Source organism: Ptiloglossa arizonensis, chromosome 2 (assembly GCF_051014685.1).
Source record: "Ptiloglossa arizonensis isolate GNS036 chromosome 2, iyPtiAriz1_principal, whole genome shotgun sequence".
Taxonomy (NCBI): Eukaryota; Metazoa; Arthropoda; class Insecta; order Hymenoptera; family Colletidae; genus Ptiloglossa; species Ptiloglossa arizonensis.
Window position 1 is genome coordinate 1,379,085 of NC_135049.1, and position 20,234 is coordinate 1,399,318.

Sequence of the window (20,234 nt, forward strand, 5' to 3'; positions counted from 1 at the left end):
CCTGTAACATATAACGTATAACGGATGACGTATAACGTATCACGTATAACGTATAACGTGTAACGTATAACGTATAACGTATAACGTATAACGTATAACGTATAACGTATAACGTATAACGTATAACCTATAACGTATAACGTATAACGTATATCGTATAACGTATGACGTATGACGTTTAACGTATAACGTATAACGTATAACGTATAACGTATAACGCATAACGTATAACGTAATACGTATATCAAATAACGTATAACGTATAACGGATAACGTATAACGTATAACGTATAACGTATAACGTATAACGTATAACGTATAAAGTATAACGTATAACGTATAACGTATAAAGGATAACGTGTAACGTATATCGTATATCGTGTAACGTATAACGTATAACGTATAACGTATAACGTATAACGTATAACGTATAACGTATAGCGTATAACGTATAACGTATAACGTATATCGTATAACGTATAACGTATAACGTATAACGTATGACGTATGACGTATAACGTATAACGCATAACGTATAACGTATAACGTATAACGTATAACGTATAACGTATAACGTATAACGTATAACGTATAACGTATAAAGGATAACGTGTAACGTATATCGTATATCGTATAACGTATAACGTATAACGTATAACGTATAACGTATAACGTATAACGTATTACGTATAACGTATAACGTATAACGTATATCGTATAACGTATAACGTATAACGTATAACGTATAACGTATAACGTATGACGTATAACGTATAACGTATAACGTATAACGTATAACAAATAACGTATAACGTATAAAGGATAACGTGTAACGTATATCGTATATCGTATAACGTATAACGTATAACGTATAACGTATAACGTATAACGTATAACGTATTACGTATAACGTATAACGTATAACGTATATCGTATAACGTATAACGTATAACGTATAACGTATAACGTATAACGTATGACGTATAACGTATAACGTATAACGTATAACGTATAACGTATAACGTATAACGTATAACGTATAACGTATAACGTATAAAGTATAACGTATAACGTATAACGTATAACGTATAACGTATAACGTATAACGTATAACGTATAACGTATAACGTATAACGTATAACGTATAACGTATAACGTATAACGTATAACGTATAACGTATAACGTATAAAGGATAACGTGTAACGTATATCGTATATCGTATAACGTATAACCTATAACAAATAACGTATAACGTATAACGTATAACGTATAACGTATAACGTATAACGTATAACGTATAACGTATAACGTATAACGTATAACGTATAACGTATAACGTATAACGTATAACGTATAACGTATAACGTATAACGTATAACGTATAACGTATAACGTGTAACGTATAACGTGTAACGTATAACGTGTAACGTATAACGTGTAACGTATAACGTGTAACGTATAACGTGTAACGTATAACGTGTAACATATAACGTATAACGTATAACGTATAACGTGTAACGTATAACGTGTAACGTATAACGTATAACGTATAACGTATAACGTATAACTTATGACGTATAACGTATAACGTATAACGTATAAAGGATAACGTGTAACGTATATCGTATAACCTATAACGTATAACGTATAACGTATAACGTATAACGTATAACGTATAACGTATAACGTACAACGTATAACGTATAACGTATCACGTATAACGTATAACGTATAACGTGTAACGTATAACGTATAACGTATAACGTATAATGTATAACACATAACACATAACGTATAACGTATAACGTATAACGTATAACGCATAACGTATAACGTAATACGTATATCAAATAACGTATAACGTATAACGTATAACGTATAACGTATAACGTATAACGTATAACGTATAACGTATAACGTATAACGTATAACGTATAACGTATAACGTATAACGTATAACGTATAACATATAACGTATAACGCATATCCTAGAACTTATGGCGTATAACGTATAATGTATAACGTATAACGTATAACGTATAACGTATAACGTATAACCTGTAACGTATAACGTATAACGGATGACGTATAACGTATCACGTATAACGTATAACGTGTAACGTATAACGTATAACGTATAACGTATAACGTATAACGTATAACGTATAACGTATAACCTATAACGTATAACGTATAACGTATATCGTATAACGTATGACGTATGACGTTTAACGTATAACGTATAACGTATAACGTATAACGTATAACGCATAACGTATAACGTAATACGTATATCAAATAACGTATAACGTATAACGGATAACGTATAACGTATAACGTATAACGTATAACGTATAACGTATAACGTATAAAGTATAACGTATAACGTATAACGTATAAAGGATAACGTGTAACGTATATCGTATATCGTGTAACGTATAACGTATAACGTATAACGTATAACGTATAACGTATAACGTATAATTGTGTAGCGTATAACGTATAACGTATAACGTATATCGTATAACGTATAACGTATAACGTATAACGTATAACGTATGACGTATAACGTATAACGCATAACGTATAACGTATAACGTATAACGTATAACGTATAACGTATAACGTATAACGTATAACGTATAACGTATAAAGGATAACGTGTAACGTATATCGTATATCGTATAACGTATAACGTATAACGTATAACGTATAACGTATAACGTATAACGTATAACGTATTACGTATAACGTATAACGTATAACGTATATCGTATAACGTATAACGTATAACGTATAACGTATAACGTATAACGTATGACGTATAACGTATAACGTATAACGTATAACGTATAACGTATAACGTATAACGTATAAAGGATAACGTGTAACGTATATCGTATATCGTATAACGTATAACGTATAACGTATAACGTATAACGTATAACGTATAACGTATTACGTATAACGTATAACGTATAACGTATATCGTATAACGTATAACGTATAACGTATAACGTATAACGTATAACGTATGACGTATAACGTATAACGTATAACGTATAACGTATAACGTATAACGTATAACGTATAACGTATAACGTATAACGTATAACGTATAACGTATAACGTATAACGTATAACGTATAACGTATAACGTATAACGTATAACGTATAACGTATAACGTATAACGTATAACGTATAACGTATAACGTATAACGTATAACGTATAACGTATAACGTATAACGTATAAAGGATAACGTGTAACGTATATCGTATATCGTATAACGTATAACCTATAACAAATAACGTATAACGTATAACGTATAACGTATAACGTATAACGTATAACGTATAACGTATAACGTATAACGTATAACGTATAACGTATAACGTATAACGTATAACGTATAACGTATAACGTATAACGTATAACGTATAACGTATAACGTATAACGTATAACGTGTAACGTATAACGTGTAACGTATAACGTGTAACGTATAACGTGTAACGTATAACGTGTAACGTATAACGTGTAACATATAACGTATAACGTATAACGTATAACGTGTAACGTATAACGTGTAACGTATAACGTATAACGTATAACGTATAACGTATAACTTATGACGTATAACGTATAACGTATAACGTATAAAGGATAACGTGTAACGTATATCGTATAACCTATAACGTATAACGTATAACGTATAACGTATAACGTATAACGTATAACGTATAACGTACAACGTATAACGTATAACGTATCACGTATAACGTATAACGTATAACGTGTAACGTATAACGTATAACGTATAACGTATAATGTATAACACATAACACATAACGTATAACGTATAACGTATAACGTATAACGCATAACGTATAACGTAATACGTATATCAAATAACGTATAACGTATAACGTATAACGTATAACGTATAACGTATAACGTATAACGTATAACGTATAACGTATAACGTATAACGTATAACGTATAACGTATAACGTATAACGTATAACGTATAACGTATAACGTATAACGTATAACGTATAACGTATAACGTATAACGTATAACGTATAACGTATAACGTATAACGTATAACGTATAACGTATAACGTATAACGTATAACGTATAACGTATAACGTATAACGTATAACGTATAACGTATAACGTATAACGTATAACGTATAACGTATAACGTATAACGTATAACGTATAACGTATAACGTATAACGTATAACGTATAACGTATAACGTATAACGTATAACGTATAACGTATAACGTATAACGTATATCGTATCATGTGTAACGTATAACGTATAACGTATAACGTATAACGTATAACGCATAACGTATAACGTATATCGTATAACGTATAACGTATAACGTATAACGTATAACGTATGACGTATAACGTATAACGTATAACGTATAACGTATAACGTATGACGTATAACGTATAACGTATAACGTATAACGTATAACGTATAACGTATAACGTATAACGTATAACGTATAGCGTATAACGTATATCGTATAACGTATAACGTATAACGTATAACGTATAACGTATAACGTATAACGTATAACGTATAACGTATAACGTATAACGTATAACGTATAACGTATAACGTATAACGTATAACGTATAACGTATAACGTATAACGTATAACGTATAACGTATAACGTATAACGTATAACGTATATCGTATAACGTATGACGTATGACGTATAACGTATAACGTATAACGTATAACGTATAACGTATAACATATGACGTATAACGCATATCCTAGAACTTATGGCGTATAACGTATAATGTATAACGTATAACGTATAACGTATATCGTATAACGTATAACGTATAACGTATAACGTATAACGTATATCGTATAACGTATGACGTATGACGTATGACGTATAACGTATAACGTATATCGTATAACGTATAACGTATAACGTATAACGTAGAACGTATAACGTATAACGTATCACGTATAACGTATAATGTGTAACGTATAACGTATAACGTATAACGTATAACGTATAACCTATAACACATAACGTATAACGTATAACGTATAACGTATAACGTATAACGTATAACGTATAACGTATAACGTATAACGTATAACGTATAACGTATAACGTATAACTTATGACGTATAACGTATAACGTATAACGTATAAAGGATAACGTATAACGTATAACGTGTAACGTATAACGTATAACGTATAACGTATAACGTATAACGTATAACGTATAACGTATAACGTATAACGTATAACGTATAACGTATAACCTATAACAAATAACGTATAACGTATAACGTATAACGTATAACGTATAACGTATAACGTATAACGTATAACGTATAACGTATAACGTATAACGTATAACGTATAACGTATAACGTATAACGTATAACGTATAACGTATAACGTATAACGTATAACGTATAACGTATAACGTATAACGTATAACGTATAACGTATAACGTATAACGTATAACGTATAACGTATAACGTGTAACGTATAACGTGTAACGTATAACGTGTAACGTATAACGTGTAACGTATAACGTGTAACGTATAACGTATAACGTATAACGTATAACGTATAACGTATAACGTATAACGTATAACGTGTAACGTATAACGTGTAACGTATAACGTATAACGTACAACGTATAACGTACAACGTATAACGTATAACGTATAACATAATACGTATAACGTATAACGTATTACGTATAACGTATAACGTATAACGTATAACGTATAACGTGTAACGTATAACGTATAACGTATAACGTATAACGTATAACGTATAACGTATAACGTATAACGTATAACGTATAACGTATAACGTATAACGTATAACGTATAACGTATAACGTATAACGTATAACGTATAACGTATAACGTATAACGTATAACGTGTAACGTATAACGTATAACGTATAACGTATAATGTATAACACATAACACATAACGTATAACGTATAACGTATAACGTATAACGCATAACGTATAACGTAATACGTATATCAAATAACGTATAACGTATAACGTATAACGTATAACGTATAACGTATAACGTATAACGTATAACGTATAACGTATAACGTATAACGTATAACTTATGACGTATAACGTATAACGTATAACGTATAAAGGATAACGTATAACGTATAACGTATAACGTATAACGTATAACGTATAACGTATAACGTATAACGTATAACGTATAACGTATAACGTATAACGTATAACGTATAACGTATAACGTATAACGTATAACGTATAACGTATAACGTATAACGTATAACGTATAACGTATAACGTATAACGTATAACGTATATCGTATAACGTATGACGTATGACGTATAACGTATAACGTATAACGTATAACGTATAACGTATAACATATGACGTATAACGCATATCCTAGAACTTATGGCGTATAACGTATAATGTATAACGTATAACGTATAACGTATAACGTATAACGTATAACGTATAACGTGTAACGTAAAACGTATAACGTATAACGTATAACGTATAACGTATAATGTATAACGTATAACGTATAACGTATAACGTATAACGTATAACGTATATCGTATAACGTATAACGTATAACGTATAACGTATAACGTATAACGTATAACGTATAACGTATATCGTATAACGTATGACGTATGACGTATGACGTATAACGTATAACGTATATCGTATAACGTATAACGTATAACGTATAACGTAGAACGTATAACGTATAACGTATCACGTATAACGTATAATGTGTAACGTATAACGTATAACGTATAACGTATAACGTATAACCTATAACACATAACGTATAACGTATAACGTATAACGTATAACGTATAACGTATAACGTATAACGTATAACGTATAACGTATAACGTATAACGTATAACGTATAACGTATAACGTATAACGTATAACTTATGACGTATAACGTATAACGTATAACGTATAAAGGATAACGTATAACGTATAACGTATAACGTATAACGTATAACGTATAACGTATAACGTATAACGTATAACGTATAACGTATAACGTATAACGTATAACGTATAACGTATAACGTATAACGTATAACCTATAACAAATAACGTATAACGTATAACGTATAACGTATAACGTATAACGTATAACGTATAACGTATAACGTATAACGTATAACGTATAACGTATAACGTATAACGTATAACGTATAACGTATAACGTATAACGTATAACGTATAACGTATAACGTATAACGTATAACGTATAACGTATAACGTATGACGTATAACGTATAACGTATAACGTATAACGTATAACGTATAACGTATAACGTATAACGTGTAACGTATAACGTGTAACGTATAACGTGTAACGTATAACGTGTAACGTATAACGTATAACGTATAACGTATAACGTATAACGTATAACGTATAACGTATAACGTGTAACGTATAACGTGTAACGTATAACGTATAACGTACAACGTATAACGTACAACGTATAACGTATAACGTATAACATAATACGTATAACGTATAACGTATTACGTATAACGTATAACGTATAACGTATAACGTGTAACGTATAACGTATAACGTATAACGTATAACGTATAACGTATAACGTATAACGTATAACGTATAACGTATAACGTATAACGTATAACGTATAACGTATAACGTATAACGTATAACGTATAACGTATAACGTATAACGTATAACGTGTAACGTATAACGTGTAACGTATAACGTGTAACGTATAACGTGTAACGTATAACGTGTAACGCATAACGTATAACGTATAACGTATAACGTATAACGTATAACGTATAACGTATAACGTATAAAGTATAACGTATAACGTATAACGTATAACGTATAACGTATAACGTATAACGTATAACATATGACGTATAACGTATAACGAATAACTTTTAACGTATAACGTATAATGTATAACGTATAACGTATAACGTATAACGTATAACTTTTAACGTGTAACGTGTAACGTAAAACGTATAACGTATAACGTATAACGTATAACGTATAACGTATAACGTATAACGTATAACGTAATACGTATAACGTATAACGTATTACGTATAACATATAACGTATAACTTATAAAGTATAACGTATAACGTATAACGTATAACGTATAACGTATAACGTAATACGTATAACGTATAACGCATTACGTATAACATATAACGTATAACGTATAACGTATAACGTATAACGTATAACGTAATACGTATAACGTATAACTTATAACGTATAACGTATAACGTATAACGTATAACGTATAACGTATAACGTATAACGTATAACGTATAACGTATAACGTATAACGTATAACGTATAACGTATAACGTATAACGTATAGCGTATAACGAATAATGTACAACAAGTAACGTGTAACGTATAACGTATAAAGTATAACGAATAACGTATAACGTATAACGTATAATGTATAACGTATAACGTATAACGTAATACGTATAACGTATAACGTATTACGTATAACATATAACGTATAACGTATAACGTATAACGTATAACGTATAACGCATAACGTATAACGTATAACGTATAACGTATATCGTATATCGTATGACGTATAACGTATAACGTATAGCGTATAACGTATAACGTATAACGTATAACGTATAACGTATAACGTATAACGTATAACGTAATACGTATAACGTATAACGTATTACGTATAACATATAACGTATAACTTATAACGTATAACTTATAACGTATAACGTATAACGTATAACGTATAACGTATAACGTATAACGTATAACGTATAGCGTATAACGTATATCGTATAACGTATAACGTATAACGTATAAAGGATAACGTGTAACGTATATCGTATATCGTATATCGTTTAACGAATAATGTACAACAAGTAACGTGTAACGTATAACGTATAAAGTATAACGTATAACGTATAACGTATAACGTATAACGTATAACGTATAACGTATAACGTAATACGTATAACGTATAACGTATTACGTATAACATATAACGTATAACGTATAACGTATAACGTATAACGTATAACGTATAACGTATAACGTATAACGTATATCGTATATCGTATGACGTATAACGTATAACGTATAGCGTATAACGTATAACGTATAACGTATAACGTATAACGTATAACGTATAACGTATAACGTATAACGTATAACGTATAACGTATAAAGTATAACGTATAACCTATAACGTATAACGTATAACGTATAACGTATAACGTAATACGTATAACGTATAACGTATTACGTATAACATATAACGTATAACGTATAACGTATAACGTATAACGTATAACGTATAACGTATAACGTATAACGTATAACGTATAACGTATAACGTATATCGTATATCGTATGACGTATAACGTATAACGTATAGCGTATAACGTATAACGTATAACGTATAACGTATAACGTATAACGTATAACGTATAACGTATATCGTATATCGTATGACGTATAACGTATAACGTATAGCGTATAACGTATAACGTATAACGTATAACGTATAACGTATAACGTATAACGTATAACGTATATCGTATATCGTATGACGTATAACGTATAACGTATAGCGTATAACGTATAACGTATAACGTATAACGTATAACGTATAACGTATAACGTATAACGTATAACGTATAACGTATAAAGTATAACGTATAACGTATAACGTATAACGTATAACGTATAACGTAATACGTATAACGTATAACGTATAACGTATAACGTATAACGTATAACCTACAACACATAACGTATAACGTATAACGTATAACGTATAACGTATAACGTATAACGTATAACGTATAACGTATATCGTATAACGTATACCGTATAACGTATAACGTATAACGTATAACGTATAACGTATAACGTATAACGTATAACGTATAACGTATAAAGTATAACGTATAACGTATAACGTATAACGTATAACGTATAACGTAATACGTATAACGTATAACGTATAACGTATAACGTATAACGTATAACCTACAACACATAACGTATAACGTATAACGTATAACGTATAACGTATAACTTATAACGTATAACGTATAACGTATAACGTATAACGTATAACGTATAACGTATAACGTATAACGTATAACGTATAACGTATAACGTATAACGTATAACGTATAACGTATAACGTATAGCGTATAACGTATAACGTATAACGTATAACGTATAACGTATACCGTATAACGTATAGCGTATAACGTATAACGTATAACGTATAGCGTATAACGTATAACGTATAACATATAACGTATAACGTATAACGAATAACTTTTAACGTATAACGTATAATGTATAACGTATAACGTATAACGTATAACGTATAACTTTTAACGTGTAACGTGTAACGTAAAACGTATAACGTATAACGTATAACGTATAACGTATAACGTATAACGTATAACGTATAACGTATAACGTATAACGTATAACGTATAACGTATAACATATAACGTATAACGCATATCCTAGAACTTATGGCGTATAGCGTATAATGTATAACGTATAACGTATAACGTATAACGTATAACGTATAACGTATATCGTATAACGTATGACGTATGACGTATAACGTATAACGTATAACGTATAACGTATAACGTATAACATATGACGTATAACGCATATCCTAGAACTTATGGCGTATAACGTATAATGTATAACGTATAACGTATAACGTATATCGTATAACGTATAACGTATAACGTATAACGTATAACGTATATCGTATAACGTATGACGTATGACGTATGACGTATAACGTATAACGTATATCGTATAACGTATAACGTATAACGTATAACGTAGAACGTATAACGTATAACGTATCACGTATAACGTATAATGTGTAACGTATAACGTATAACGTATAACGTATAACGTATAACCTATAACACATAACGTATAACGTATAACGTATAACGTATAACGTATAACGTATAACGTATAACGTATAACGTATAACGTATAACGTATAACGTATAACGTATAACTTATGACGTATAACGTATAACGTATAACGTATAAAGGATAACGTATAACGTATAACGTGTAACGTATAACGTATAACGTATAACGTATAACGTATAACGTATAACGTATAACGTATAACGTATAACGTATAACGTATAACGTATAACCTATAACAAATAACGTATAACGTATAACGTATAACGTATAACGTATAACGTATAACGTATAACGTATAACGTATAACGTATAACGTATAACGTATAACGTATAACGTATAACGTATAACGTATAACGTATAACGTATAACGTATAACGTATAACGTATAACGTATAACGTATAACGTATAACGTATAACGTATAACGTATAACGTATAACGTATAACGTGTAACGTATAACGTGTAACGTATAACGTGTAACGTATAACGTGTAACGTATAACGTGTAACGTATAACGTATAACGTATAACGTATAACGTATAACGTATAACGTATAACGTATAACGTGTAACGTATAACGTGTAACGTATAACGTATAACGTACAACGTATAACGTACAACGTATAACGTATAACGTATAACATAATACGTATAACGTATAACGTATTACGTATAACGTATAACGTATAACGTATAACGTATAACGTGTAACGTATAACGTATAACGTATAACGTATAACGTATAACGTATAACGTATAACGTATAACGTATAACGTATAACGTATAACGTATAACGTGTAACGTATAACGTATAACGTATAACGTATAATGTATAACACATAACACATAACGTATAACGTATAACGTATAACGTATAACGCATAACGTATAACGTAATACGTATATCAAATAACGTATAACGTATAACGTATAACGTATAACGTATAACGTATAACGTATAACGTATAACGTATAACGTATAACGTATAACGTATAACTTATGACGTATAACGTATAACGTATAACGTATAAAGGATAACGTATAACGTATAACGTATAACGTATAACGTATAACGTATAACGTATAACGTATAACGTATAACGTATAACGTATAACGTATAACGTATAACGTATAACGTATAACGTATAACGTATAACGTATAACGTATAACGTATAACGTATAACGTATAACGTATAACGTATAACGTATAACGTATAACGTATATCGTATAACGTATGACGTATGACGTATAACGTATAACGTATAACGTATAACGTATAACGTATAACATATGACGTATAACGCATATCCTAGAACTTATGGCGTATAACGTATAATGTATAACGTATAACGTATAACGTATAACGTATAACGTATAACGTATAACGTGTAACGTAAAACGTATAACGTATAACGTATAACGTATAACGTATAATGTATAACGTATAACGTATAACGTATAACGTATAACGTATAACGTATATCGTATAACGTATAACGTATAACGTATAACGTATAACGTATAACGTATAACGTATAACGTATATCGTATAACGTATGACGTATGACGTATGACGTATAACGTATAACGTATATCGTATAACGTATAACGTATATCGTATAACGTATAACGTATAACGTATAACGTAGAACGTATAACGTATAACGTATCACGTATAACGTATAATGTGTAACGTATAACGTATAACGTATAACGTATAACGTATAACCTATAACACATAACGTATAACGTATAACGTATAACGTATAACGTATAACGTATAACGTATAACGTATAACGTATAACGTATAACGTATAACGTATAACGTATAACTTATGACGTATAACGTATAACGTATAACGTATAAAGGATAACGTATAACGTATAACGTGTAACGTATAACGTATAACGTATAACGTATAACGTATAACGTATAACGTATAACGTATAACGTATAACGTATAACGTATAACGTATAACCTATAACAAATAACGTATAACGTATAACGTATAACGTATAACGTATAACGTATAACGTATAACGTATAACGTATAACGTATAACGTATAACGTATAACGTATAACGTATAACGTATAACGTATAACGTATAACGTATAACGTATAACGTATAACGTATAACGTATAACGTATAACGTATAACGTATAACGTATAACGTGTAACGTATAACGTGTAACGTATAACGTGTAACGTATAACGTGTAACGTATAACGTGTAACGTATAACGTGTAACGTATAACGTATAACGTATAACGTATAACGTATAACGTATAACGTATAACGTATAACGTGTAACGTATAACGTGTAACGTATAACGTATAACGTACAACGTATAACGTACAACGTATAACGTATAACGTATAACATAATACGTATAACGTATAACGTATTACGTATAACGTATAACGTATAACGTATAACGTATAACGTGTAACGTATAACGTATAACGTATAACGTATAACGTATAACGTATAACGTATAACGTATAACGTATAACGTATAACGTATAACGTATAACGTGTAACGTATAACGTATAACGTATAACGTATAATGTATAACACATAACACATAACGTATAACGTATAACGTATAACGTATAACGCATAACGTATAACGTAATACGTATATCAAATAACGTATAACGTATAACGTATAACGTATAACGTATAACGTATAACGTATAACGTATAACGTATAACGTATAACGTATAACGTATAACTTATGACGTATAACGTATAACGTATAACGTATAAAGGATAACGTATAACGTATAACGTATAACGTATAACGTATAACGTATAACGTATAACGTATAACGTATAACGTATAACGTATAACGTATAACGTATAACGTATAACGTATAACGTATAACGTATAACGTATAACGTATAACGTATAACGTATAACGTATAACGTATAACGTATAACGTATAACGTATAACGTATATCGTATAACGTATGACGTATGACGTATAACGTATAACGTATAACGTATAACGTATAACGTATAACATATGACGTATAACGCATATCCTAGAACTTATGGCGTATAACGTATAATGTATAACGTATAACGTATAACGTATAACGTATAACGTATAACGTATAACGTGTAACGTAAAACGTATAACGTATAACGTATAACGTATAACGTATAATGTATAACGTATAACGTATAACGTATAACGTATAACGTATAACGTATATCGTATAACGTATAACGTATAACGTATAACGTATAACGTATAACGTATAACGTATAACGTATATCGTATAACGTATGACGTATGACGTATGACGTATAACGTATAACGTATATCGTATAACGTATAACGTATAACGTATAACGTAGAACGTATAACGTATAACGTATCACGTATAACGTATAATGTGTAACGTATAACGTATAACGTATAACGTATAACGTATAACCTATAACACATAACGTATAACGTATAACGTATAACGTATAACGTATAACGTATAACGTATAACGTATAACGTATAACGTATAACGTATAACGTATAACGTATAACGTATAACTTATGACGTATAACGTATAACGTATAACGTATAAAGGATAACGTATAACGTATAACGTATAACGTATAACGTATAACGTATAACGTATAACGTATAACGTATAACGTATAACGTATAACGTATAACGTATAACGTATAACGTATAACCTATAACAAATAACGTATAACGTATAACGTATAACGTATAACGTATAACGTATAACGTATAACGTATAACGTATAACGTATAACGTATAACGTATAACGTATAACGTATAACGTATAACGTATAACGTATAACGTATAACGTATAACGTATAACGTATAACGTATAACGTATAACGTATAACGTATGACGTATAACGTATAACGTATAACGTATAACGTATAACGTATAACGTATAACGTATAACGTGTAACGTATAACGTGTAACGTATAACGTGTAACGTATAACGTGTAACGTATAACGTATAACGTATAACGTATAACGTATAACGTATAACGTATAACGTATAACGTGTAACGTATAACGTGTAACGTATAACGTATAACGTACAACGTATAACGTACAACGTATAACGTATAACGTATAACATAATACGTATAACGTATAACGTATTACGTATAACGTATAACGTATAACGTATAACGTGTAACGTATAACGTATAACGTATAACGTATAACGTATAACGTATAACGTATAACGTATAACGTATAACGTATAACGTATACCGTATAACGTATAACGTATAACGTATAACGTATAACGTATAACGTATAACGTATAACGTATAACGTGTAACGTATAACGTGTAACGTATAACGTGTAACGTATAACGTGTAACGTATAACGTGTAACGCATAACGTATAACGTATAACGTATAACGTATAACGTATAACGTATAACGTATAACGTATAAAGTATAACGTATAACGTATAACGTATAACGTATAACGTATAACGTATAACGTATAACATATGACGTATAACGTATAACGAATAACTTTTAACGTATAACGTATAATGTATAACGTATAACGTATAACGTATAACGTATAACTTTTAACGTGTAACGTGTAACGTAAAACGTATAACGTATAACGTATAACGTATAACGTATAACGTATAACGTATAACGTATAACGTAATACGTATAACGTATAACGTATTACGTATAACATATAACGTATAACTTATAAAGTATAACGTATAACGTATAACGTATAACGTATAACGTATAACGTAATACGTATAACGTATAACGCATTACGTATAACATATAACGTATAACGTATAACGTATAACGTATAACGTATAACGTAATACGTATAACGTATAACTTATAACGTATAACGTATAACGTATAACGTATAACGTATAACGTATAACGTATAACGTATAACGTATAACGTATAACGTATAACGTATAACGTATAACGTATAACGTATAGCGTATAACGAATAATGTACAACAAGTAACGTGTAACGTATAACGTATAAAGTATAACGAATAACGTATAACGTATAACGTATAATGTATAACGTATAACGTATAACGTAATACGTATAACGTATAACGTATTACGTATAACATATAACGTATAACGTATAACGTATAACGTATAACGTATAACGCATAACGTATAACGTATAACGTATAACGTATATCGTATATCGTATGACGTATAACGTATAACGTATAGCGTATAACGTATAACGTATAACGTATAACGTATAACGTATAACGTATAACGTATAACGTAATACGTATAACGTATAACGTATTACGTATAACATATAACGTATAACTTATAACGTATAACTTATAACGTATAACGTATAACGTATAACGTATAACGTATAACGTATAACGTATAACGTATAGCGTATAACGTATATCGTATAACGTATAACGTATAACGTATAAAGGATAACGTGTAACGTATATCGTATATCGTATATCGTTTAACGAATAATGTACAACAAGTAACGTGTAACGTATAACGTATAAAGTATAACGTATAACGTATAACGTATAACGTATAACGTATAACGTATAACGTATAACGTAATACGTATAACGTATAACGTATTACGTATAACATATAACGTATAACGTATAACGTATAACGTATAACGTATAACGTATAACGTATAACGTATAACGTATATCGTATATCGTATGACGTATAACGTATAACGTATAGCGTATAACGTATAACGTATAACGTATAACGTATAACGTATAACGTATAACGTATAACGTATAACGTATAACGTATAACGTATAAAGTATAACGTATAACCTATAACGTATAACGTATAACGTATAACGTATAACGTAATACGTATAACGTATAACGTATTACGTATAACATATAACGTATAACGTATAACGTATAACGTATAACGTATAACGTATAACGTATAACGTATAACGTATAACGTATAACGTATAACGTATATCGTATATCGTATGACGTATAACGTATAACGTATAGCGTATAACGTATAACGTATAACGTATAACGTATAACGTATAACGTATAACGTATAACGTATATCGTATATCGTATGACGTATAACGTATAACGTATAGCGTATAACGTATAACGTATAACGTATAACGTATAACGTATAACGTATAACGTATAACGTATATCGTATATCGTATGACGTATAACGTATAACGTATAGCGTATAACGTATAACGTATAACGTATAACGTATAACGTATAACGTATAACGTATAACGTATAACGTATAACGTATAAAGTATAACGTATAACGTATAACGTATAACGTATAACGTATAACGTAATACGTATAACGTATAACGTATAACGTATAACGTATAACGTATAACCTACAACACATAACGTATAACGTATAACGTATAACGTATAACGTATAACGTATAACGTATAACGTATAACGTATATCGTATAACGTATACCGTATAACGTATAACGTATAACGTATAACGTATAACGTATAACGTATAACGTATAACGTATAACGTATAAAGTATAACGTATAACGTATAACGTATAACGTATAACGTATAACGTAATACGTATAACGTATAACGTATAACGTATAACGTATAACGTATAACCTACAACACATAACGTATAACGTATAACGTATAACGTATAACGTATAACTTATAACGTATAACGTATAACGTATAACGTATAACGTATAACGTATAACGTATAACGTATAACGTATAACGTATAACGTATAACGTATAACGTATAACGTATAACGTATAACGTATAGCGTATAACGTATAACGTATAACGTATAACGTATAACGTATACCGTATAACGTATAGCGTATAACGTATAACGTATAACGTATAGCGTATAACGTATAACGTATAACATATAACGTATAACGTATAACGAATAACTTTTAACGTATAACGTATAATGTATAACGTATAACGTATAACGTATAACGTATAACTTTTAACGTGTAACGTGTAACGTAAAACGTATAACGTATAACGTATAACGTATAACGTATAACGTATAACGTATAACGTATAACGTATAACGTATAACGTATAACGTATAACGTATAACGTAATACGTATAACGTATAACGCATTACGTATAACGTATAATGTATAACGTATAACGTATAACGTATAACGTATAACTTTTAACGTGTAACGTGTAACGTATAATGTATAAAGTATAACGTATAACTTTTAACGTATAACGTATAACGTATAACGTAATACGTAATACGTATAACGTATAACGTATAACGTATAACGTAATACGTATAACGTATAACGTATTACGTATAACATATAACGTATAACTTATAACGTATAACGTATAACGTATAACGTATAACGTATAACGTATAACGTATAACGTATAACGTATAACGTATAACGTATAACGTATAACGTATAACGTATAACGTATAACGTATAACGTATAACGTATAACGTATAGCGTATAACGTATATCGTATAACGTATAACGTATAACGTATAAAGGATAACGTGTAACGTATATCGTATATCGTATATCGTTTAACGAATAATGTACAACAAGCAACGTGTAACGTATAACGTATAAAGTATAACGAATAACGTACAACGTATAACGTATAACGTATAACGTATAACGTAATACGTATAACGTATAACGTATTACGTATAACATATAACGTATAACGTATAACGTATAACGTATAACGTATAACGCATAACGTATAACGTATAACGTATAACGTATAACGTATATCGTATATCGTATGACGTATAACGTATAACGTATAGCGTATAACGTATAACGTATAACGTATAACGTATAACGTATAACGTATAACGTATAACGTATAACGTATAACGTATAACGTATAACGTATAACGTATAACGTATAACGTATAACGTATAACGTATAACGTATAACGTATAACGTATAACGTATAACGTATAACGTATAACGTATATCGTATATCGTATGACGTATAACGTATAACGTATAGCGTATAACGTATAACGTATGACGTATAACGTATAACGTATAACGTATAACGTATAACGTATAACGTATAACGTATAACGTATAAAGTATAACGTATAACGTATAACGTATAACGTATAACGTATAACGTAATACGTATAACGTATAACGTATTACGTATAACGTATAACGTATAACGTATAACGAATAACGTATAACGTTTAACGTATAACGTAGAACGTATAACGAATAACGTATAACGTATAACGTATAACGTATAACGTATAACGTATAACGTATAACGTATAACGTATAACGTATAACGTATAACGTATAACGTATAACGTATAACGTAATACGTATAACGTATAACGTATTACGTATAACATATAACGTATAACGTATAACGTATAACGTATAACTTATAACGTATAACGTATAACGTATAACGTATAACGTATAACGTATAACGTATAACGTATAACGTATAACGTATAACGTATCACGTATAACGTATAACGTGTAACGTATAACGTATAACGTATAACGTATAACGTATAACCTACAACACATAACGTATAACGTATAACGTATAACGTATAACGTATAACGTATAACGTATAACGTATAACAAATAACGTATAACGTATAACGTATAACGTGTAACGTATAACGTATAACGTATAACGTATAACGTATAACGTATCACGTATAACGTATAACGTGTAACGTATAACGTATAACGTATAACGTATAACGTATAACCTACAACACATAACGTATAACGTATAACGTATAACGTATAACGTATAACGTATAACGTATAACGTATAACGTATATCGTATAACGTATACCGTATAACGTGTAACGTATAACGTATAACGTATAACGTATAACGTATAACGTATAACCTACAACACATAACGTATAACGTATAACGTATAACGTATAGCGTATAACGTATAACGTATAACGTATAACGTATAACGTATACCGTATAACGTATAGCGTATAACGTATAACGTATAACGTATAGCGTATAACGTATAACGTATAACATATAACGTATAACGTATAACGAATAACTTTTAACGTATAACGTATAATGTATAACGTATAACGTATAACGT